The sequence below is a fragment of the Haematobia irritans genome, chromosome 3, assembly GCF_050003625.1.
Source record: "Haematobia irritans isolate KBUSLIRL chromosome 3, ASM5000362v1, whole genome shotgun sequence".
Lineage (NCBI taxonomy): Eukaryota > Metazoa > Arthropoda > Insecta > Diptera > Muscidae > Haematobia > Haematobia irritans.
In genome coordinates, this window is record NC_134399.1 from 101,459,851 (window position 1) to 101,484,435 (window position 24,585).

Below are 24,585 nucleotides of genomic sequence, written 5' to 3' on the forward strand. Positions count from 1 at the left end.
CTCATGGATGAGCAAAATTCATCCGATTCGGTTAAAATTTGGTACGTGGTGTTAGAATATGGTCTCTAACAACCATGCAAAAATTGGTCCACATCGGTCTATAGTTATATATAGCCCCCATATAAACCGAACCCCAGATTTGACCTCCGGAACCTCATTGATGAGCAAAATTCATCCGATTCAGTTGAAATTTGGTACGTGGTATTAGTATTTGTCTCTAACAACCATGCAAGAATTGGTCTATATCGGTCCATAATTATATGTAGCCCCCATATAAACCGATCCCCAGATTTGGCTTGCGGAGCCTCTAAGAGAAGCAAATTTCATCCGATCCGGCTGAAATTTGGTACATGGTGTTAGTATATAATATCTAACAACCATGCAAACATTGGTCCACATCGGTCCATAATTATATATAGCCCCCATATAAACCGATCCCCCGATTTGGCTGGCGGAGCCTCATGGATGAGCAAAATTCATCCGATTCGGTTAAAATTTGGTACGTGGTGTTAGAATATGGTCTCTAACAACCATACAGGAATTGGTCTATATTGGTCCATAATTATATGTAGCCCCAATATAAATCGATCCGCAGATTTGACCTCCGGAGCCCCTTGGAAGAGCAAAATTCACCCGATCCGGTTGAAATTTGGTACGTGGTGTTAGTGTATGGTCTCTAACAACCATGCAAAAAATGGTCCACATCGGTCCATAATTATATATAGCCCCCATATAAACCGACCTCCCGATTTGGCTTGCGGAGCCTCTAAGAGAAGCAAAATTTAACCGATCCGGCTGAAATTTGGTACATGGTGTTAGTATATGGTCTCTAACAACCATGCAAAAATTGGTCCACATCGGTCAATAATTATATATAGCCCCCATATAAACCGATCCCCCGATTTGACCTCCGGAGCCTCATGGATGAGCAAAATTCATCCGATTCGGTTAAAATTTGGTACGTGGTGTTAGAATATGGTCTCTAACAACCATACAGGAATTGGTCTATATTGGTCCATAATTATATGTAGCCCCAATATAAATCGATCCCCAGATTTGACCTCCGGAGCCCCTTGGAAGAGCAAAATTCACCCGATCCGGTTGAAATTTGGTACGTGGTGTTAGTGGTCTCTAACAACCATGTAAAAAATGGTCCACATCGGTCCATAATTATATCTAACATCCGTTTAAACTGATCCCCAGATTTGATCTCCGGAGCTCTTGGAGGAGGAAAATTCATCCGATCCGTTTGAAATTTGGTACTTGGTGAAATTTGGTACATTGCGCTAGTATATGACCGCTAACAATCGTGCCAAAATTGGTCCGTATCGGTCTATAGTTATATATAGCCGATCCCCAAAAATAATCTTCCAAAATTTTGTCAAAATTTTATTTCTATAGAAAATTTGTCAAACTGAATTATATACGTATTTAATCGACCTTTTTTGTTTAACCGTATGGACTAACTTACAATTGAGAAGACGATGTTAAGAAGTTTTAAGATACTTTGCCATCGGCAAGTGTTACCGCAACCCAATTAGTTCGATTGTGGATGACAGTCTTTAGTACAAGTTTCTATGCAATCCATGGTGGAGGGTACATAAGATTCGGCCTGGCCGATCTTACGGCCTTACATACTTGTTTTTCTTCATATGCTATTAAAGTTCTTTAAAAACGGGTTAACGACAACTTTATTTTCCAAATTAAGACTCGACTTCCAGTAGAAATTTTGCTATGTATGAAGTAAAAAACGTCTTTAAAATAAAGTGAAAAAACTGTCCTATATTTGAACGATTTTTTGCTTTGTATTCAAGATGCAAAAAGACAAGAAATTTAAAGACAATTTCATTAAATTTAAAGATTTTTTCTGAATTATTAAAGTCAAGTTGATTTTAGCCCAAACATTTTTTCTTTCATGTTATGATACCCATTTTTAAGTAAAATCACTTAATTATTAGGACAATACGACTTCATTGAAAAGTTTATCGACTTTTGGTCAAGGAAAAAAGTTTTTTTTTAGCTGTGATTTAGTATTTTTAAACATTTTCATTGTGTTAATGAAAAATGTTTGTTATGTCAATGAAATCGGTGGCTCAATTTTAATGATATTTTTGTGTATAAGGCTTTATTAAATAAAATTTATACAAATTAATGTAAAGTAATTTAAAATTTAAATTTGTACGAAAGGCTGTTGTCTTCTTTATGAGTACTAGTAAAAAATTGTTGTATAGTGCAAAAAGTGCAGCAAATGTTAATTATACAGTGATTGTTGTGGAATTTGTTCTTGTATTATTCAGTTTGTAAATTAGAATCAAAAGTAAAATATTTATAGAGTAAATATAGAATAGGTTAAAGTTTATTTAAGAGAAATTAAAACATCTACACAGAAAAATATATCACCAAAATATTTTCAACTAAGAAGTTAATTGAAGTTGAAAACGCAATCAATTAAAAAAAATAATTGACATAGTTAGCATTGTAATCAAATCAAATATTTTATAAAAATAAAATATTAATTTGGATATTTTTTTTAAATAATATGAAAAATTTATTTCCAAAAAATAAAAACAATAATTCAATATTTTACTCATATGATTTCTTCCTCTAACGTTAAATCAAATATTTTATAAAAATAAAATAATAATTTGGATATTTTTTTATATAATATAAAAAAATTATTTCCAAAAAATAAACACAATAATTCATTATTTTACTCATATGATTTCTTCCTCTAACGTAACTCTAACTATGAGTGTGGTTATTATTGACACACATTTTCCAGAAAATGGCTCGCAGAAAATTTTATTAATTTAAGGTATTGTCAATTAGTCTGTCATTATATTTGAACCTAGAAAAAATCTTCTCTTTCTATTAATACGACGAGAGTTGTAACAACGGCAATGTGTCATGTATGGGCTATAAATCCATTAAAAGGGGACAAAACCCCTAAATACTCCAATTAAAATTCCTTCAGTTGTTGTAGCTTTAACTTTGAATGTGAATCTCTGGCCACATTAATAAAAACCGGAAAATTCTATTTGAGGGAGGAAAACATATTAATCTGTGTCTCTTTATTGGCTACTGATTAGAGCAAAATTCATTGGAAAAATATTTTAGATATCTTCTAATTTTTTTGTTAATTTTAGCCACGTATTTTGTCCGTCCGACTGTTACATACACACATGAAGACATTCCACAAATTTTAGGTTTAGAGATTGTTAACTTGTAGGAGCAACGAGAACGAGAAAAAAATCTATTGACAGTGACATCAGATACAACACAACATTGTCAGCATCTGTAGAGATCTGCTGTTGTGGTGGTTGGACTAGTTGCTGCCAGCCATTTAGCCGCCACAATCAAATGGATAAAAGTCCAAAACACTTGTATAGTTTACATTATTGATTTTTCCCCAAAGAGGGTTAGTAAAAATATCTTCACATTTCGCAAAAATTTTTTAAAGAGATAAAATTTTACACAGACATTGTATAGAGATAAAATTTTACAAACATTTTTTAAAGATATTTAATTTTGCAACAATTTTCCATAGGATAAAATTTTGCTAAAATTTCTATGTAGATAAAATTTTGCAAAACTTTTCTATAGAGACAGAATTTTGCAAAAAAAATCTATAGAAATAAAATTTTGAAATAATTTTCTATAGTGATAAAATGTTTACAAAATTTTTTTATGGAAATAAAAATTTTCTAAAGAGATAAAATTTTGCAAAATTTTCTATAGAGTCAGAATTTTGCAAAAAAAATCTATAGAGTCTTAATTTTGCAAAAATTGGCTATATAAATAAAATTTTGCAAAAAATGTCTATAGAAATAATGCATTGCAAAAATTTTCTACAGATATTAAAGTTGGACAAAGTATTCTTTATAAATAAAATTTTGTAAAAATTTTTTATTCACATAAAAGCTGGACAACATTTTCTATAGACATAAAATTTTACAAAAAATTTCTAAAGATATAAAATTTTACAAAAATTTTCTATAGAGATAATATTTTGCAAAATCTTTCTATGGAAATAAAATTTGGACACAATTTTTATAGATATAACATTTTACTACAATTTTTTTATAGATATAAAATTTTGACAAAATTTTCTTCAGAAATAACCTTTTGTAAAAATTTTTTTGTAGAAATAAGATGTTGCAAAAAAATTTTCTTTAAAAATATTTTTTTTTTCGAAAATATAGAAATAAAAATAAAAGTTTGCAACAATTTCCTACAGAAAGAGAATTTTCCAAAAATTTCTTTCGAAATAAAATTTTGACAAAATTTTCTATAGAAATAAAACTTTGACAAAATTTTCTGTAGATAGAAATTTTGACAAAATTTTCTGTGGAAATAAAATTTTTACAAAATTTTCTGTAGAAATAAAATTTTCCCAACATTTTCTATAGAAATAAAATTTTGACAAAATTTTCTGTAGATAGAAATTTTGACAAAATTTTCTGTAGAAATAAAATTTTTACAAAATTTTCTGTAGAAATAAAATTTTGACAAAATTTTCAATAGAAATAAAATTTTCCCAACTTTTTCTATAGAAATAAAATTTTGACAAAATTTTCTGTAGATAACAATTTTGCAAAATTTTCTGTAGATACAAATTTTGACAAAATTTTCTGTAGAAATACAATTTTTACAAAATTTTCTGTGGGAATAATGTTGACAAAATTTTCAATAGAAATAAAATTTTGACAAAATTTTCTGTAGAAATAAAATTTTGACAAAATTTGCTACTTCTATAAAAACTTTGACAAAATTTTGGATAGAAGTAAAATTTGGACAAAATGGTCTACAGAGATAAAGTGGTGACACAATTTTCTATAGAGATAACATTTTTACAAAAATTTGTTATGGAAATAAAGGGTGATACGGTCAAAATTTGGTCAAGGGGAAACGCGTGTAATCGGCGTTTATTTAAAAAATCAAATTAAATTTCTTTTTCAAGTTCATTTAGTATAAAATTCAGGAAAAATATTCAGTTAGGCTTTCGCTTTTCCAAATCCGAATTGCCGGGCCTCACGCTTGACACCTGCCATCCGATTTTGTACAGCCACCTTGTCCACATTCTTCGCCGCAGAAAGCCAGTTTGCCTTGAACTGCTGCTCGTCGTTAGCAGTTTTTTTGGTCTTCTTTAGGTTCCGCTTGACAATAGCCCAGTATTTCTCAATTGGGCGGAGCTCTGGCGTGTTGGGAGGGTTCTTGTCCTTGGGAACCACCTGCACGTTGTTGGCGGCGTACCACTCCATGGCCTTTTTACCGTAAAGGCAAGATGCCAAATCCGGCCAAAACAGTACGGAACAACCGTGTTTCTTCAGGAAAGGCAGCAGACGTTTATTCAAACACTCTTTCACCTAAATTTCTTGGTTGACAGTCCCGGAAGCTATGAAAATGCTGCTTTTCAAGCCACAGATACAGATGGCTTGCCAAACCAGATATTTCTTTGCGAACTTTGACAGTTTTATGTGCTTGAAAATATCTGCTACCTTTCCCCTTCATTTTGCCGTATAAAACTCCTGTCCCGGAAGCTGCTTGTAGTCGGCTTTGACGTAAGTTTCGTCGTCTATTACCACGCAGTCAAACTTCGTCAGCATCGTCGTGTACAGCCTCCGGGATTGGGCTTTCGCCGTCGTATTTTGTTTATCATTGCGAGTTGGAGTCTCTACCTTCTTGTAAGTCGATAGTCCGGCTCGTTTTTTGGCTCGATGCACGGTTGTAGACGATACACCCAACTTATTTGCGGCATCTCGTTTTCGATTTCCCCCGATCTAGACTCCCTGGCTGTCGACGAACGTTCCCCAAACACTTTAATTACATTTGTAACGGTTGATTTGGCAACTTTTAGCGATTTTGCCAGCTTTGCGTGCGAGTAGCTCGGATTTTCGCGATGCGCGAGCAAAATTTTGATACGCTGCTCTTCTTGCTTGGACGGCATTTAGACAACTGAAGATTGAATTCCAAAATCAAAATAGGAGCAACATTCTACACACACACACCTTCAAAATGAGGGGTGTTCAGGTTTTTTAAATGCAAAATTGAAAGAAATACGTCAAGTTTATATTGACCAAATTTTGACCGTATCACCCTTTAACATTTTGCAAAAAATTTCTATGGAGATAAAATTTTGCAAAATATTTCTATAAAAATAAAATTTTCCCAACATTTTCTATAAAATAAAATTTTTACAAAATTTTCTGTAGAAATAAAATTTGTCAAAATTTTCTATAGAAATAAAATTTTTACAAAATTTTCAAAAGAAAAAAAAAAAATTTACAAAATTTTCAATAGAAATAAAATTTTGACAAACTTTTCTGTAGAAATGAAATTTTGACAAAATTTTCTAAGAAATAAAACTTTGACAAAATTGTGGATAGAAGTAAAATTGTGACAAAATGGTCTACAGAGATAAAGTGGTGACAAAATTTTTTATAGAAATAAAATTTTGCAAAATGTTTCTATAGAAATAAGATGTAGCCAATAGTTTTTTATAAAAATAAAATTTTGCAACAATTTTCTATAGAAATAAAATTTTGCAAAAGTATTCTTTAGAAATAAAGTTTTCCCAACATTTTCTATAAAATAAAATTTTTACAAAATTTGTTTAGACATAAAATTTTTATAAAATTTTCTGTAGAAGTAAAGTTTTGACATAATTTTCTGTAGAAATAAAATTTTGACAAAATTTTCTGTATAAATAAAACTTTGACGAAATTTTCTATAGAAGTAAAATTTTCTTTAGGGATACAACTTTTACAAAATTTCTTTTATGAAAATAAATTTTTGCAAAAAATTTCTATAGGCACAGAATTATGCAAAAATTTTCTATGGAAATAAAATTTTTTAAAAATTTTTTGTTTTGCAAAAATTTCCTATAGAAAAAAAATGTTTTCTATAGGTATAACATTTCTAAACATTTTCTGTAGAAATAGAATTTTGCCAAAAATTTCGATAGAGAAAATTTTGCAAAAAAAATTCTGTAGGTATAAAATTATGTAAACATTTTCTATAGAGATAGCATTTTCTATTAAAAAAATTGACTAAATTTTCTTCAGAAATACAATTTTGCAAAAATATAGAAATAGAAATAAAATTTTGCAACAATTTCCTATAGAAATAAAATTTTGACAAAATTTTCTATGGAAATAAAATTTTGACAAAATCATCTACAGAAGTCAAATTTTTACAAAATTTTCTGTTGAAATAAATTTTTGACAAAATTTTGTATAGAAGTAAAAACTTTGACAACTTTTTCTATAGAGATAAAATTTTCAAAAAATTTCGTTTGAGACGGACTTTTGCAAAAATTTTCTATGGAAATAAAATTTTCAAAAAAAATCTATGGAAATAGAATTCGGACAAAATTTTCTACGGACATAAAAGTTGGACAACATTTTCTATAGAGATAGAGATAAAATAATAAATTGTCTATAAAGATAAAATTTTAAAAATTGTTCTATAGAAATAAAATTTTCTGTAGGGATAAAATTATGTAAACATTTTCTGTAAAAATAAAATTCCCTACATTTTCTATTGAATAAAAGTTTTAAAAAATTTTCTGTAGAAATAAAATTTTTACAAAATTTTCTGTAGAAATAAAATTTTTACAAAATTTTCTATAGAAGTAAAATTTTCTTTAGGGATACAATTTTTACATTTTTTTATGGAAATAAAATTTTGCAAAAAATTTCTATAGGCACAGAATTATGCAAAAAATTCCTATAGAAAAAAAATTGTTTTCTATAGGTATCAAATTTTGTAAACAATTTCTGTAGAAGTATAATTTTGCCAAAAATTTCTAAAGAGATAAAATTTTGCAAAAAAAAATTTCTGTGTGTATAAAATTATGTAAACATTTTCTATAGAGATAACATTTTCTGTAAAAAAAAAACATTTACTAAATTTTCTTCAGAAATAAAATTTTGCAAAAATATAGAAATAGAAATAAAATTTTGACAAAATTTTCTGTACAAATAAAATTTTGACAAAATTTTCTATAGAAATAAAATTTTGACAAAATCATCTACAGAAGTCAAATTTTGAAAAAAATTTTCTGTTGAAATAAATTTTTGACCAAATTTTGTATAGAATAAAACTTTGACAACTTTTTCTATAGGGATAAAATTTTGCAAAAATTTTCGTTAAAGGCGGACTTCTGCAAAAATTTTCTATAGAATTCGGACAGAATTTTCTATAGACCTAAAAGTTGGACAACATTTTCTATAGAGATAGAGATAAAAAAATAAATGATCTGTAGAGATAAAATTTAAAAAAATGTTCTATAGAAGTAAAATTCGGACAAAATTTTCTATAAAATTTTACAATTTCTATAGGGATAAAATTTTTAGAAAAATTTTCTGTAAAGATAAAATTTGGAAAAGTTATGTAAACATTTTCTGTAAAAATAAAATTTTGACAAAGTTTTATTCAGAAAAAAATCGCAAAAATTTTCTATAGAAACAAAATATTGCAAAAAGTTTTTTATACAAAAAAAATTGCAAAATTATAGAAATGGAAATACAATTTTGCAACAATTTTCTAAGAAATGTAATTTTGACAAAATTTTCTATAGAAAGAAAATGTTGACAAAATTTTTAATATAAGTAAAATTTTAACAACATTTTCTATAGGGATAACATTTTGAAAAAAATTCTATAGAAATAAAATTTTGACAAAATTTTCTATAGAAATAAAATTTTGACAACATTTTCTAAAGAAATAAAATTTTGATAAAATTTTCTATAGAAATAAAATTTTGACAAAATTTTCTATAGCAATAAAATTTTATTGTTGTTTTTGATTTCAGCTTAAAAAAATCTCTATAGAAATATAATTTTAACAAAATTTTCCATTGTATTTCATTATATCTTTAATATTGGTCAAAATTTTTCTAGATAAAATTTAAGATGATAAAACAATTTTTTATGGGAATAGAATTTTCGTATTTTTGTTTTAAATTAAGAATATAAAATTTTCATATTTTCAAAAATGTTGACCCCATTCAATAACCCTTTATCAGCACCCATACATTTCATTCTCTAAAGTCCAAACAAACTCCATCAAACAACTTACAACGCATTTATTTTGTTGCGCTTGTCTAATTTGATGTTATTGGTCTATCTAGGAGTTGGATAGAATCGAGCAGAGTTGAGTTGTGCTAAACAAATCGAGTTGGGGGCAATTGTGTGTAGTGCTTGCTGGTCCGACCGAGTGCTTAATGCTTGCAGTGGCAACGACTTTCTGTAAGCTGACCTAAATTCAAAACACGCATTCATTTGACGTTTGTTCATTTTGTTGGATGTTTCATGGTTTGTTTTTCATTTAGAAGCGCTATCAGATGTTGCAGCACCAGAACCAGCCACCACCACCACCAACAACTAACAAAACGCAGCAGCCAATATTCCACTCCATCATCGAAAGTACAAAACACGCGGGACGGACTAATAGCATTGCCTGAATAGAAACAAAAAATGCCAGCAATGTTTTTTTATAGTTCTACTTGCATTTCTAGTATCTCAGATAGATATTTGCCAATGATTTAATTTATGTTCGTTTTTTTTCTTTTTTTGTAATCAAATGAGAAAATCAATGGTGGTTACGGAGATAATTGGAGTGATAGTATTCAGTGGGAGTATGTTGGTAGAAGTAGATCTAGAGAAGTACCATAAAAGATTCTAGTTCCTAGGAATATATATGTTAAGGAGCCTATTCGGCGAATACTGATTTACTAAATCATTGCTTTAAGCGATTTGTGGCTTTCTACACTGAAATAAATATTTACGTGATATTAAAGATTACCCAACCTAAATTTTAGGATGCGAAATTTAAAAAGTATTAAGGACTAATTTCTTTAAAATAATGGAATTCTAATTAAAATTAAGTTTATAATATTTGCTTAAATTTTTTTCATTAAAATTAATATATAATTTTTGTAAATTTTCGTCCCTTCGTTTTTATACCCTCCATTCCGATTGTAACACATCGAAATATTGCTCTAAGATCCCATAAAGTATATATTCGGGGTCGTAGTGAAATTCTGAGTCGATCAAAGAATGTCCGTCCGTCTGTTCAAATCACGCTAACTTCCGAACGAAACAAGCTATCGACTTGAAACTTGGCACAAGTAGTTGTTATTGAGGTAGGTCGGATGGTATTGAAAATGGGCCATATCGGACCACTTTTACGTATAGCTCCCATATAAACAGACGCTCAGATTTGGCTTGCGGTTGCTCTAAGAGAAGCAAATTTCATCCGATCCGGCTGAAATTTAGTACATGGTGTTAGTATATCGTCTCTAACAACCATGCAAAAATTGGTCCATTTCGGTCCACTTTGACGTATAGCCCTCATACAAAAGGACCCCCAAATTTGGCTTGCGATTGCTCTAAGAGAAGCAAATTTCATCCGATCCGGCTGAAATTTGGTACATGGTGTTAGTATATGGTCTCTAACAACCACGCAAAAAGTGGTCCATATCAGTCCACTTTTACGTATAGCCCCCATATAAACGGACCCCCAAATTTGGCTTGCGATTGCTCTAAGAGAAGCAAATTTCATCCCATACGGCGGAAATTTGGTACTTGGTGTTAGTATATCGTCTCTAACAACCATGCAAAAATTGGTCCATTTCGGTCCACTTTTACGTATAGCCCTCATACAAATGGACCCCCAAATTTGGCATGCGATTGCTCTAAGAGAAGCAAATTTCATCCGATTCGGCTGAAATTGGGTACATAGTGTTAGTATATGGTCTCTAACAACCATGCAAAAATTGGTCCATATCGGTTCATAATTATATATAGCCCCCATATAAACCGATTCCCAGATTTGGTTTGCGGATCCTCTAAGAGAAGCAAATTTCATCCGATCCTGCTGAAATTTGGTACATGGTATTAGTATATAGTCTCTAAGAACCATTCAAAAATTGGTCCATATCAGTCCATTATTATATATAGCCCCCATATAAACCGATCCCCAGATTTGGCTTGGGGATCCTCAAAGAGAAGCAAATTTCATCCGATACGGCTGAAATTTGGTACATGGTATTAGTATATGGCCGTTAATAACCATGCCAAAATTGGTCCATATCGATCTATAGTTATATATATCCGATCCCCAATCACACAAAAATTGGTCAATATCGGTTCATAATCATGCTTGCCACTCGAGCAAAAATAATCTAGCAAAATTTTATTTCTATAGAAAATGTTGTCAAAATTTTATTTCTATAGAAAACTTTGTCGAAATTTTATTCCTATAGAAAATTTTGTCAAATTTATTTCTATAGAAAATTTTGGCAAAATTTTATTTCTGTAGAAAATGTTGTCAAAATTTTAATTCTATAGAGAATAGAAAATTTTGTCAAAATGTTATTTCTACACCCAGAAAAAAGTGCCTTCGAAACTAAAGGAAAAAATTTTCATCAATATAGTTTATCCATTTTATTTCCATTAAGGTAAATTTTTGTGAGAAATAATAAAATTTACTCGTTTCAGTAAAAAAATCCTAAACTGTAAGCAGATAGGAATAGTTCATTAACTAGAATAAGGCATGGAATTTTACTCATACTATTTTCTTCGCTGGGTATAAGAATTTACTACTGAACAAGAAAATTTTATTCACCGATAACAAAGCATTCGTAAAAATAAACAAAAACAGAACTAAAAACCAAGTTTCCTCAAAATTAGTAAAATTTCTTATAAAATGATAATTGCGACTTCCTTTACAATAGAAAGTTGTTCATACATACGAACAACACTTGGCATAGAAAAATATTTTAGTTCATTCGTACTAAGAAGTATGCAATCCTTTCAAAACTTAAGGAAACACACTTGTTAGAATATAGGAAATTTTCCTATATTTCTATTCTCTACCTGTAATCGATACCTGTCATCGTAATCGATGTGTTTGCGCGTGGGTGCAATCGATATGTTTGCGCGTGGGTTGTTTTTTTAGTTGGAATCGCGTTGTTGTGGTATACGGAGAGATTGTTAAAAAATAATATCGTAAAATAATATAATAAATAGGAAATAAAATATATAAAATATTTATTATTTTAAATTAGTGAGAAAAATTTTCGTTTTTTGAAAATAAATCTATCAATCGTGATGGTGTATAAAGAAAGAAAAGACCAGCAGAATAACAACCCTTTCATTTGTCTTCATTTTGGAATCTTCAATTATCAGGTAATATTCAGTGACGCTAACCTTTTGTAACAAAAATGGTTTATGATTTTTTATATTTATAGGTATTGAAATTGTAAGGCAGCAACTTATTAAAAGTGAAAAGTACAAGAAGAAGAAAAAGTGCGTTTTACAGTTGATAATATCACATGGAAATTGGAAATAGTGGAATAATAAACTAATATTTTAAGGAGATTCGATGCTGTTGATTCTTAATAAATATATTCAATATATTAATAAAACATGTCTTTTATTGAAGATAAAATTGCTTATATAAATAAATAAAATTGTATTTAAAAACGAAGGTAAGCAGTTCTAATTATGAAGTAAAAGTGTTATCACAAATGTGTAAGATTTGTCCAAATGAATGAAAAAATTTCAATAAAATCATTCCATATATGAATTCAAATCAGTTAAATTTTTTCATTCTGTAGTATAGTGGTACATAAATATAGGAAAATGTTAACTAATATATGGAATGCATTATACCTAATTTCTACGAAAACCACATCGTTCAAACAAATAAAAATGTCTTTGGCGCTATACGAAGTTTAACTTTCTTCACAATGAGTTCATTTTAACTTAAAGAAGGGGTCACTTTTTTCTGGGTGTATAGAAAATTTTGTTAAAATCGTATTTCTATAGAAAATTGTGTCCAAATTTTACTTCTATAGAAAATTTTTTGTCAAAATTTTATTTTGTCAAAATTTTATTTCTATAGAAAATTTTGTCAAACTTAATTATATACGTATTTAATCGGCCATTTTAAGTTTAATATATACCACGTATGGACTACGTGGCATATATTACGGTATTAGGAAGTTTTAAGATACCTTGTCATCGGCAAAATTTACCTCAATCCAAGTAATTCGATTGTGGATGACAGTCTTCAGTAGAAGTTTCTACGCAATCCATGGTGGAGGGTACATAAGATTCGGCCTGGCCGAATTTACAGCCGTATATACTTGTTTTTATTTTAATTTTATTGGTCATAGATTGAAAGCCAAATAGGTCGCTAAAAAATTTCTTTATTTTAAAGAAACTGCATCTCTGGATGTTAGGGGCTATATATAAATAGCACTAAAGGGCAAGCCAAATCTGGGGGTCGGTTTAAATGGGGGCTATACGTAATTTGCACTACCATCCAACTTGTGCTAATTTTCAAGTCGATACCTTGATTCGTTCGGAACTTAGCGTAATTTCAACAGACGGAAAGACGGACGGACGTCACTAGATCAACTCAGAATATCACCACGTCCCAGAATATATATACTTTGTGGGGTCTTAGATCAGTATTTCGATGTGTTACAAACGGAATGACAATGGACTGAATAGTCTAAGTGAGCCTGATACATCGGGCTGCTATCTAACCTAACCTAATTTAGTTCCATCCTATGGTGGAGGGTATAAAAACATTTCGATTGTCTCTATAACACTTTCGACATCGATCCATCATGCCATTACAGCATACACTTTACCATTCCATTACTTGCCATGATTCCTAAATGCGATTATGCTATTGCACTCGTCGCATATCTTGCCACTTTTAAAAAACAAAAAGCTTCTGCTTGCATCTCAAGCTCAAATATGCTTTCCATGTTCCAATTGGTCTTTTGAGCACTTATTGTCGCCCGCCTCAATGGATGAACAATTTTTCTCTTATCAATGATATGTTAGCTATGTTCCATAACATCCAATTGTACTGATCATTCGAGGCCATTCATGCTCTATCGACAATATGTAAAATTGGTTCACCAGAAATTAATGAGCTATCATAGATGTGTATCGATTCCCTTCATGTCAATCAAGAGTCTGTTATAAGTGTGAATATTTTAAATTGGTCTATGAAAAAAAGGGATAGTTAATTAAAGAGACGTAATAGAAAATATGGTAAAGTGAGAAATAGATAAGTGAAGTGGTTTTATCTATTGGGGAATTGGGGGTTAAATTTTGCAGTTAATTTTTCTACACAGAAAAAAATTTCACGAAAATTTTTGCAATTAAAATCTTAATTGAGTAAAAAAAATATTCAATTAAAAATTTAATTGATTCAACAAATTTTTTAATTGAAATAAAAATCAATCACACAAATTAATAGTATCAATTAAAAATTTAATTGGATCAATTAATTTTTTAATTGACTGTCAATTAATTTTTTAATGGACTGGCAATTAATTTTTTAATTGATACTATCATTTCTGTGATTGAAGACATTTCAATTAAAAAATTAATTGGATCAATTAATTTCGTGATTGAATCAGAATTTTTTTTTTGTGTGTAGGGTGATTAAAGAAGTTTCTCAGCACTAAGATCTTTCTCTTGGAGCACAGAAAACAAAATAAAGGGTGATTTGTTAAGAGCTTGATAACTTTTTTTTTTTAAAAAACGCATAAAATTTGCAAAATCTCATCGGTTCTTTATTTGAAACGTTAGATTGGTCCATGACATTTACTTTTTGAAGATAATTTCATTTAAATGTTGACCGCGGCTGCGTCTTAGGTGGTCCATTCGGAAAGTCCAATTTTGGGCAACTTTTTCGAGCATTTCGGCCGGAATAGCCCGAATTTCTTCGGAAATGTTGTCTTCCAAAGCTGGAATAGTTGCTGGCTTATTTCTGTAGACTTTAGACTTGACGTAGCCCCACAAAAAATAGTCTAAAGGCGTCAAATCGCATGATCTTGGTGGCCAACTTACCGGTCCATTTCTTGAGATGAATTGTTCTCCGAAGTTTTCCCTCAAAATGGCCATAGAATCGCGAGCTGTGTGGCATGTAGCGCCATCTTGTTGAAACCACATGTCAACCAAGTTCAGTTCTTCCATTTTTGGCAACAAAAAGTTTGTTAGCATCGAACGATAGCGATCGCCATTCACCGTAACGTTGCGTCCAACAGCATCTTTGAAAAAATACGGTCCAATGATTCCACCAGCGTACAAACCACACCAAACAGTGCATTTTTCGGGATGCATGGGCAGTTCTTGAACGGCTTCTGGTTGCTCTTCACTCCAAATGCGGCAATTTTGCTTATTTACGTAGCCATTCAACCAGAAATGAGCCTCATCGCTGAACAAAATTTGTCGATAAAAAAGCGGATTTTCTGCCACTGATTTTGGTAATAAAATTCAATGATTTGCAAGCGTTGCTCGTTAGTAAGTCTATTCATGATGAAATGTCAAAGCATACTGAGCATCTTTCTCTTTGACACCATGTCTGAAATCCCACGTGATCTGTCAAATACTAATGCATGAAAATCCTAACCTCAAAAGAATCACCCTTTATCATTAAAAGTTGATAGGATGTGAAAACGTCATCATTTTAAAAATTAACCAATAAAATTAACTTCATAATAAAATTAAAAATAAAGTCAAGAAAATTAAAATGTATATTATTATTTTTGCTAAATAAAAAACAAAACAGAATATTTCTAATCAAAAAATTTACTAAAAATTTTTAATCTGAAAAAAATTAGTTTCATACAATTAATTGGCTAATTAAATTTGGACTCAAATCCAAAGAAAAATTAACCTATAATTATAATTGAAAAACTCATAAGGTAACATTTTTATACCCTCCACCATAGGATGGGGGTATATTAACTTTGTCATTCCGTTTGTAACATATCGAAATATTGCTCAAGACCGCATAGAGTATATATATTCCGGGTCGTGGTGAAATTCTCCTTTCACGTATAGCCCCCATATAAACGGACCCCCAAATTTGACTTGCGGGGACTCTAAGAGAAGCAAATTTCAGCCGATCCGGCTGAAATTTGGTACGTGGTGTTAGTATATGGTCTCTAACAACAATGCAAAAATTGGTCCATATCGGTCCATAATTATATAGCCCCCATATAAACCGATCCCCAGATTTGGTTTGCGGATTCTCTAAGAGAAGCAAATTTCATCCGATCCGGCTGAAATTTGGTACATGGTATTAGTATGTGGTCTCTAACAACCATGAAAAAATTGGTCCATATCGGTCCATAATTATATATAGCCCCCATATAAACCGATCCGGTTGAAATTTGCAACGTGGTGTTAGTATATGGCCGCTAATAACCATGCCAAAATTGGTGCATATCGGTCTATAGTTATATATAGCTAATCCCCAATCACACAAAAATTGGTCCATAATCATGGTTGCCACTCGAGCCAAAAATAATCTACCAAAATTTTATTTCTATAGAAAATTTTGTCAAAATTTTATTTCTATAAAAAATTTTTAACAAAATATTATTTCTATAGAAAATTTTAGTTCTATAGAAAATTTTGTCCAAATTTTACTTCAATATAAAATGTTGTCAAAATTTTATTTCTATAGAAACTTTTGTCAAAATTTTATTTCTATAGAAAATTTTGCCAAACTTAATTATATACATATTTAATCGGCCTTTTTTAGTTTAATATATACCACGTATGGACTATGTGGTATATATTACGGTGTTAGGAAGTGTTAAGATACCTTGCCATCGGCAAGTGTTACCGCAACCCAAGTTATTCGATTGTGGATGACAGTCTTCAGTAGAAGTTTCAACGCCATCTATGGTGGAGGGTACATAAACTTCGGCCTGGCCGAACTTACGGCCGTATATACTTGTTATAATATTAAAAACTCCGGTTCTACCGGTCCACCGAAAATGGGATTTTATACAAAACCGACAATCGGTGCAAAACGAGAAACCGGTCCACCGGTTTTCACCGACCGGTTTTTATCACTCTAGTTTGAACTAATTGTCGAAGTACTTTTGCATATTGTTGTGTTCCACTCAGAATTGACTTTTCGGCGTTGTTCTATTGGTACTATTACAATATATTCAGTTTTTTCGAAAGAAAACCGGCGATTATTTGATTGGAAGTGTTTCGTGCGCGAGTAATTTTGTTGGATTTGGCTCATCTAGAAACACGCGTACATTCGACTGTGGGTTCATAAATATGGGTATTTTGGCCAAATTACCTATGTTTTAAAATTGGAAAAATATATATATGAAATCTGAGCTGATTTTGAAAAAGTGTGGTACACATTGCTCAAATGTTAACTGTACGCTCTGTGCAATCAAGACAGCCGGAGTGAAATTTTGACCTTCGGTGGTCATACGGTCAATTGTCAATTCTACTTCTTGTGCATCAGTGAAAAACTTTTGCTTCTGGGGTCATATGAGTACATATCGGGCGAAAGATATATATGGGAGCTATATATAAATCTGAACCGATTTCTTCCAAAATCTGTCCCAAAACACATAATTATGCAAAATTGTGCGACCCAGACCCAGAGCAAAAGGCCGATTTCAACCAAATTGGCTCCTATAATATGAATATTAATTCTACTTCTTGTGCATCAGTGAAAAACTTTTGCTTCTGGGGTCATATGAGTACATATCGGGCGAATGATATATATGGGAGCTATATGTAAATCTGAACCGATTTCTACCAAAAATATCCCAAAACACATAATTGTACCAAGTTTGAATTCAGTCAGACTAAAACTGCGACCCAGACTGATCACAAAAATGTGAGACAGACGGACATGGCTTGATCAACTCAGGGACCGACCCTGAGCATTATTGTCTATTTCGTCTCCTTCTGTGTGTTGCAAACATATGCGCAGGGTATAAAAAGCAATATTTTCATTAATATAACAAGTCAGCATAGCTTCCGCCTAGGACTTTCTTTTCATATTTTTACGTACGCTTTACAGGGAATTAAGTGCTGCAAATCTCGGGAATTTTCACAATATTTCTAAATATTAGTAAGATCGCGATATTTCTACGAACCGGTATTTCGATGGACTAGTAGACTAAGTAAGCCTTTATAAACAACGCGCCAATTTACCTTAAATTATGCACGTATGCATACTTTAAAAATATTTTCTAATTTAATAAAAGGAAATTTTTATGAAATGTAAAAATGCCATTATTTAATTTTAGTTTAATTCTATAGAAATAATTTCATTTACAAGCAATGGGAAAGTGTTTAACTGTACAGGAAAATACTTTTCTAACCATTGTTTAATTTCTGCCAATATCAAATATGCATACCATATCAAGAGAAAATTTTGTTTTATGCGGGATCACGGAAAATTCGAAAAATTCCTTCCAGGGAATGGAAAAAATTCTTAAAAAATAACTCTACTTCTAACATAGTGTACATCTACAAATTGCTGTTTCTATTTGCATTGCTCTAATATTGAACTAAGTAAACACTTCACTTTTATGGCATGGTAATTTTCCCAAAAATTGTTATAACATTCGTTTATGACCTAATAAAAATTTCGGTGTAGTATATAAAATTTATGATCCAACGATTCCACCAAATCTTTTAACAGTTGTGATTTATTTTTTGATTTTTTTATTGTACTGAATGATTCAACAATTTTATTAACCACCAGAATTCCAACAATCTAGTTGGTATATTTAAGCTTAATTGTTTTTTTTATTTTTATTTTGGATTTTTTTTTGAAATTTCATTTATTATAGTCTTTAGACTAATTTCGTTTTCTTGAAATTTGTTTGTATTTTTTTATGACATCTGTTGCGGTTGCACCGCATTGTTAATCATTTTGCACGCCGGACGGTGCTGTGTTCATATTGAGCTAAATATGTTAAACAAATTACATTCTAAATTTAGATATGTCAGCAATAAGTAATTTTGTTTTATAAACTGAATTATGACATCTAACGAGACGGGAGTGAAGTGCAAATGTACATATATTTTGCCATCATTTCTGTTTTCAAGGTGCAGTTGAAGAGTGAAAATGAAAACAAAAAAATATTTGTGAAACTAAGAAATGGAAAATATTGAACATTTCTGAAAGCTTTTTAACAAAAAGATTTCTAAATATTGATATTTCGAATTGAAATATGTATAGGGAGACAAGTGTAATAGGGATGTGATGACATAGGGTGATCCAGTGTTGACGTTGTGCCACATTTTTCAAGCGGGGATACTATTTTGCCACCTTTTTGTTGTGCCACAAAAAGTGATACTTTGTACACTTTTGTCCCACTTTTAGTCATACTGTGTCTCTTTTTAATTACATTCTAATATAGTTTACATATTTCGATTGCAAATAGTGTTGGGTTTAATACATGATTGGATTCTTAACAAATGTTCTAGTTCACGAGTCGAATATTGTGAGCAAATTTTCTTTTTTTACCATAATGTTATCAGTGTCTATTTATACACCATAAGTATGAACAATGTTCTGTGGTAGATAAACCGGGTTTATCTTCTGAATATTAAATTTTAAAGATTTTCAACTGAATGGAGAAAAAAAAAATAATGTTAGAATCACACTGAAAGCAGAGTTTTCTTTCCTGAAGAACGAAATTTTAGACAACCAAAATTTTCTTTTGACAGATTAGAGACAATCGTTTATCGCAAATTGACGTTTATTTGCTCTTAAAGAAAATACTTTACATTAAAGGGAAATTTCGTTTGTCTAACATTTTTTCTTTGTGTGTAAATTAAAATAAAAGTTATTTTACTACGCGACATAATAATAATCTGATAATATGAAAATGAGTCTATCACTCCCTATGGCTTGTGACCACGGTTGCCACTCGAACCACAAATATGGATTATTTTGGAAAGAATTCTATCAAAAAACTACCAAACACAAATTTTTATTTATATGGAAGAGTTTGTCAAAGTTTTATTTCTATACAAAATATTGTCAAAATTTTATTTCTATAGAAAATTGTGTCTAAATTTTATTTCTATAGAAAATTTTGTCAAAATTTTATTTCTATAGAAAATTTTATCATAATTTTATTTCTATAGAAAATTTTATCAAAATTTTATTTCTATAGAAAATTTTATCAAAATTTTATCTGTATAGAAAATTTGCTCAACATTTTATTTATATAGAAGATTTTACCAAAATTTTATTTCTGTAGAAAATTTGGCCAAAATTTTATTTCTATAGAAAATTTTGCCAAACTTTATTTCTATAGAAAATTTTGTCAAAATTTTATTTCTATAAAAAGTTTAGTCGAAGTTTTATTTCTATAGAAAATTTTGTTAAAATGTTATTTCTATAGAAAATTTGGTCAACATAGAAGATTTTACCAAAATTTTATTTCTATAGAAAATTTGGCCAAAATTTTATTTCTATAGAAAATTTTGTCAACATTTTATTTATATAGAAGATTTTATCAGAGTTTTATTTCTATAGAAAATTTTGTCAAAGTTTTGTTTCTATAGAAAATTTTATTTGTATAGAAAATTTTGTCGAAATTTTTTTTCTATAGAAAATTTTGTCGAAATTTTATTTCTATAAAAAGTTTAGTCGAAGTTTTATTTCTATAGAAAATTTTGTTAAAATGTTATTTCTATAGAAAATTTGGTCAACATAGAAGATTTTACCAAAATTTTATTTCTATAGAAAATTTGGTGAAAATTTTATTTCTTTAGAAAATTTGGTCAACATTTTATTTATATAGAAGATTTTATCAGAGTTTTATTTCTATAGAAAATTTTGCCAAAATTTTATTTCTATAGAAAATTTTGTCAAAATTTTATTTCTATAGAAAATTTTGTCAAAATTTTATTTCTATTGAAAATTTTGCCAAAATTTTATTTTTATAGAAAATTTGGTCAACATTTTATTTCTATAGAAAATTTTGTCAAAATTTTATTTCTATAGAAAATTTTGTCAAAATGTTATTTCTATATAAAATTTTGTCGACATTTTATTCCTATAGAAAATTTTGTCAAAATTTTATTTCTATAGAAAATTTTGTCAAAATGTTATTTCTATATAAAATTTTGTCGACATTTTATTCCTATAGAAAATTTTGTCAAAATTTTATTTCTATAGAAAATTTTGTCAAAATGTTGTTTCTATAAAAATTTGCTCAACATTTTATTTATATAGAAGTTTTTACCAAAATTTTATTTCTATAGAAAATTTGGCCAAAATTTTATTTCTATAGAAAATTTTGTCATAATTTTATGTCTATAGAAAATTTTGTGAAAATTTTATTTTTACAGAAAATTTTGTCAATATTTTATTCCTATAGAAAATTTTGTCAAAATTTATTATTTTGTCAACATTTTATTTATATAGAAGATTTTACCAAAATTTTATTTCTATAGAAAATTTGGTCAAAATTTTATTTCTATAGAAAATTTTGTCATAATTTTATTTCTATAGAAAATTTAGAGAAGATTTTATTTCTATAGAAAATTTGGTCAACATTTTATTTATATAGAATATTTTATCAAAGATTTATTTCTATAGAAAATTTTATTTCTATGGAACATTTTGCCAAAATGTTATTTCTATAGAAAATTTTGTCAAAATTTTATTTCTATAGAAAATTTTGACGGAATTTTATTTCTATAGAAAATTTTGCCAAAATTTTATTTCTATAGAAAATTTTGCCAAAATTTTATTTCTATACAAAATTTTGCCAACATTTTATTTCTATACAAAATTTTGTCAAAATTTTATTTTCATAGAAAATTTTGCCAAAATTTTATTTCTATAGAAAATTTTGTCAAAATTTTATTTCTATAGAAAATTTTGTCAAAATGTTATTTCTATAGAAAATTTTGTCAACATTTTATTCCTATAGAAAATTTTGTCAAAATTTTGTTTTAATAGAAAATTTGGTCAAAGTTTTATTTCCATAGAAAATTTGGTCAACATTTTATTTCTATGGAAATCTTATCAAAGTTTTATTTCTATAGAAGATTTTGTCAAAGTTTTATTTCTATAGAAATATTTGTCAAAATTGTATTTCTATAGAAAATTTTGTCGAAATTTTATTTCTATAGATAATTTTGTCTAAATTTTATTTCTATTAAAAAATTTAGCCTAAATTTTATTTCTATAAAAAATTTAGTCGAAATTTTATTTCTATAGAAAATTTTGTTAAAATTTTATTTCAATAGAAAATTTTGCCAAAATTTAGTTCTGTAGAAAATTTTGCCAACATTTTATTTCTATAGAAAATTTTGTAAAAATTTTATTTCTATAGAAAATTTTGTCAAAGTTTTATTTCTATAGAAGATTTTGTCAAAGTTTTATTTCTATAGAAAATTTTGTCGAAATTTTATTTCTATATAAAATTTAGCCTAAATTTTATTTATATAAAAAATTTAGTTGAAATTTTATTTCTATAGAAAATTTCTAGAGAGGAATATTTGGTAAAATCTACCCAAACATCAAGAATTCTTCTAGAATAATACCAACTGTGGTAACCGTGCCTGTGACACTTTGTGTGCCACTTTCTAGAAATTCTCAACGATAACGCTGGGCTGATTACACTGAAAAAAAAGCATACTAGGTTCCAAAGATTTTAATTTTTCGCTTTCTCAGCTTTTTTTCTTCATATGCTATAATAGTCCTTTAAAAACGAGTTAACGGCAACTTTATTTTCCAAATTAGGACTGGACTTCCAGTAGAAATTATGCTATGTTTGAAGTAAAAAAAATTCTTTAAAATAAAGTTTTGAAAAACCTGTCCTATATTTGAACGATTTTTTGCTTTGTAGTCAAGATGCAAAAAGACAACAAATTTAAAGACAATTTCATTAAATTTAAAGAATTTTTCTGAATTATTAAAGTCAAGTTGACCTTAGCCTATAAATTTTTTCTTTCATGTTAAGATACCCATTTTTAAGTCAAATCACTTAATTATAAGGACAATACGACTTCATTGAAAAGTTTATAGACTTTTGGACAAGGAAAATAACTTTATTTTAGAGAAATGCGTCTTCTATGCTAAGCAAAATTTGTATTCGTATTTTAAAGACATGAAATCTTTGACCTCACGACAATATTTTTTTCAGTGTACATGTCATCGCATCCCACCTGAAGTTTTCATTTATATGCTCAAAATGAAATATCGATCATTTCCAGACGTCGCTTCGCCGGAAATGGGCAAAAATACCGCAGAGCAACTGTCATGCAGCGTGTGATGGCTTTGTCGTCGTTTGAAGGTCGTAATTCATGTCAAAGGTAGCCAATTTGAATCTTTATATATATATTTGAAGCGTTTTTACCTCAAATCTAAAAATTCAATATTTCAGTTAATTTAAGGACGATTTCTTTAAACCAAAAATGTTTCTTTACTTTAAGAAAAATTTGACTTAGGGCGGAGACATACAATTTTAACAGAGGGGCGGGTCTCAAATACCTCTATATTTCAATTTCAGGTAAATCGGATTGCGGTCTCGAAAATCCCAAGAAATCAAATCGGGAGATCGGTTTATATAACAATACATAGAGAGATTCACACCATGTTATGCACATCTATTTAAGGACCTTCAATATCTCTAGCTTTAGAAATCGGAAAAATTGCGGTATCTAGATGCTCAAGGTCCCAAATCGGTGTATCGTTTTTAGTACCATACGAAGTTCATGATTTTGAAGTCAAATTTTAAGCAATTTTGAACTATTTTGAGACACGAATTTAGTAAATCATTTATGTATAATTTTCCTTTAAATTTATTTAACTAACTTATACAAAAACTTATTATAGTTAAGAAATTTTTCTCAAAACATAATACAGTCGAAGCTCTCTTCAACGAATACACCATTTAGCGAAAATCCAATTTAACATACGTCCAAGCAGTGATGCCAATTTGGTGCTTTTAGCATTAACTAAAATGAATTAAATTGAATTTAGTGCCATATTCACTTAAAAAAAAAAAGATTTACTTGGATCCAAAGATTTTGACATTCCCTTGAGGATTGATTCCGAGCCAAAGATGCGGCTTCTTTAAAATAAGGACATTTTTTAGCGACCTATGTGGACTTAAATTTAGGAGCAGTAAAATTAAAATTAAGATTCATGTCTCATTTATCCAATTTTCATTTTCTTCTTGCGGTATGTTAGTAAAGCTATTCACGTATAAACAAATGCCAGTTTAAAAATCCAAATGATAAAGGATACATCAAAATGTTTTTTTATTCCCAAAAAAAAAGCAAAACTTTAAACCAAAGATGCTAAATCCTCAAAATAAGTCTTTGCCTATAGAAGCGTTTTTATCTTAAATCTAAAAGATTCAATATTTCAATTAATTTGAGGACGATTTCTTTAAATCAAAAATGTGTTTCTTTACTTTAAGGAAAATTTTCCTTAGTTCAAAGACATGCAACTTTAACGGAGGGATGCAAATTTACAAAATTTTTGGGTATAACAATATTACTTTTATATATATATACCTACATTTGGTTTGTTGCATTACATATCATCGAATGAAAAGATGATTTTTATCCACTCTTTGGTGTGGAAACATTTATGTGGGAACAATATCTTTCTTTATGGAATGGTTATATTGCGAAATATTAGTGAAATTTATAAGTCTATGAGTAATTGTAATTTTGTTATTTCAAATAAACGTTTTTCTAAATTATGTATATTGTTTCATATATCTCCGTATTATCT

The 24,585-nt window shown here is 29.1% G+C and overlaps 1 protein-coding gene and 1 long non-coding RNA gene across 3 annotated transcripts in view; both read left to right on the forward strand.

Annotated features, from left to right (window-relative positions):
- Positions 1–24,585, forward strand: part of rut (adenylate cyclase rutabaga) — a 439,239-nt gene that overhangs the window by 123,605 nt on the left and 291,049 nt on the right. The window lies entirely within an intron of this gene.
- LOC142229051 (uncharacterized) lies at positions 12,077–12,433 on the forward strand. Its single transcript, XR_012720314.1, has 2 exons — positions 12,077–12,194; positions 12,257–12,433. It is a non-coding gene; the product is annotated as an uncharacterized LOC142229051 (long non-coding RNA).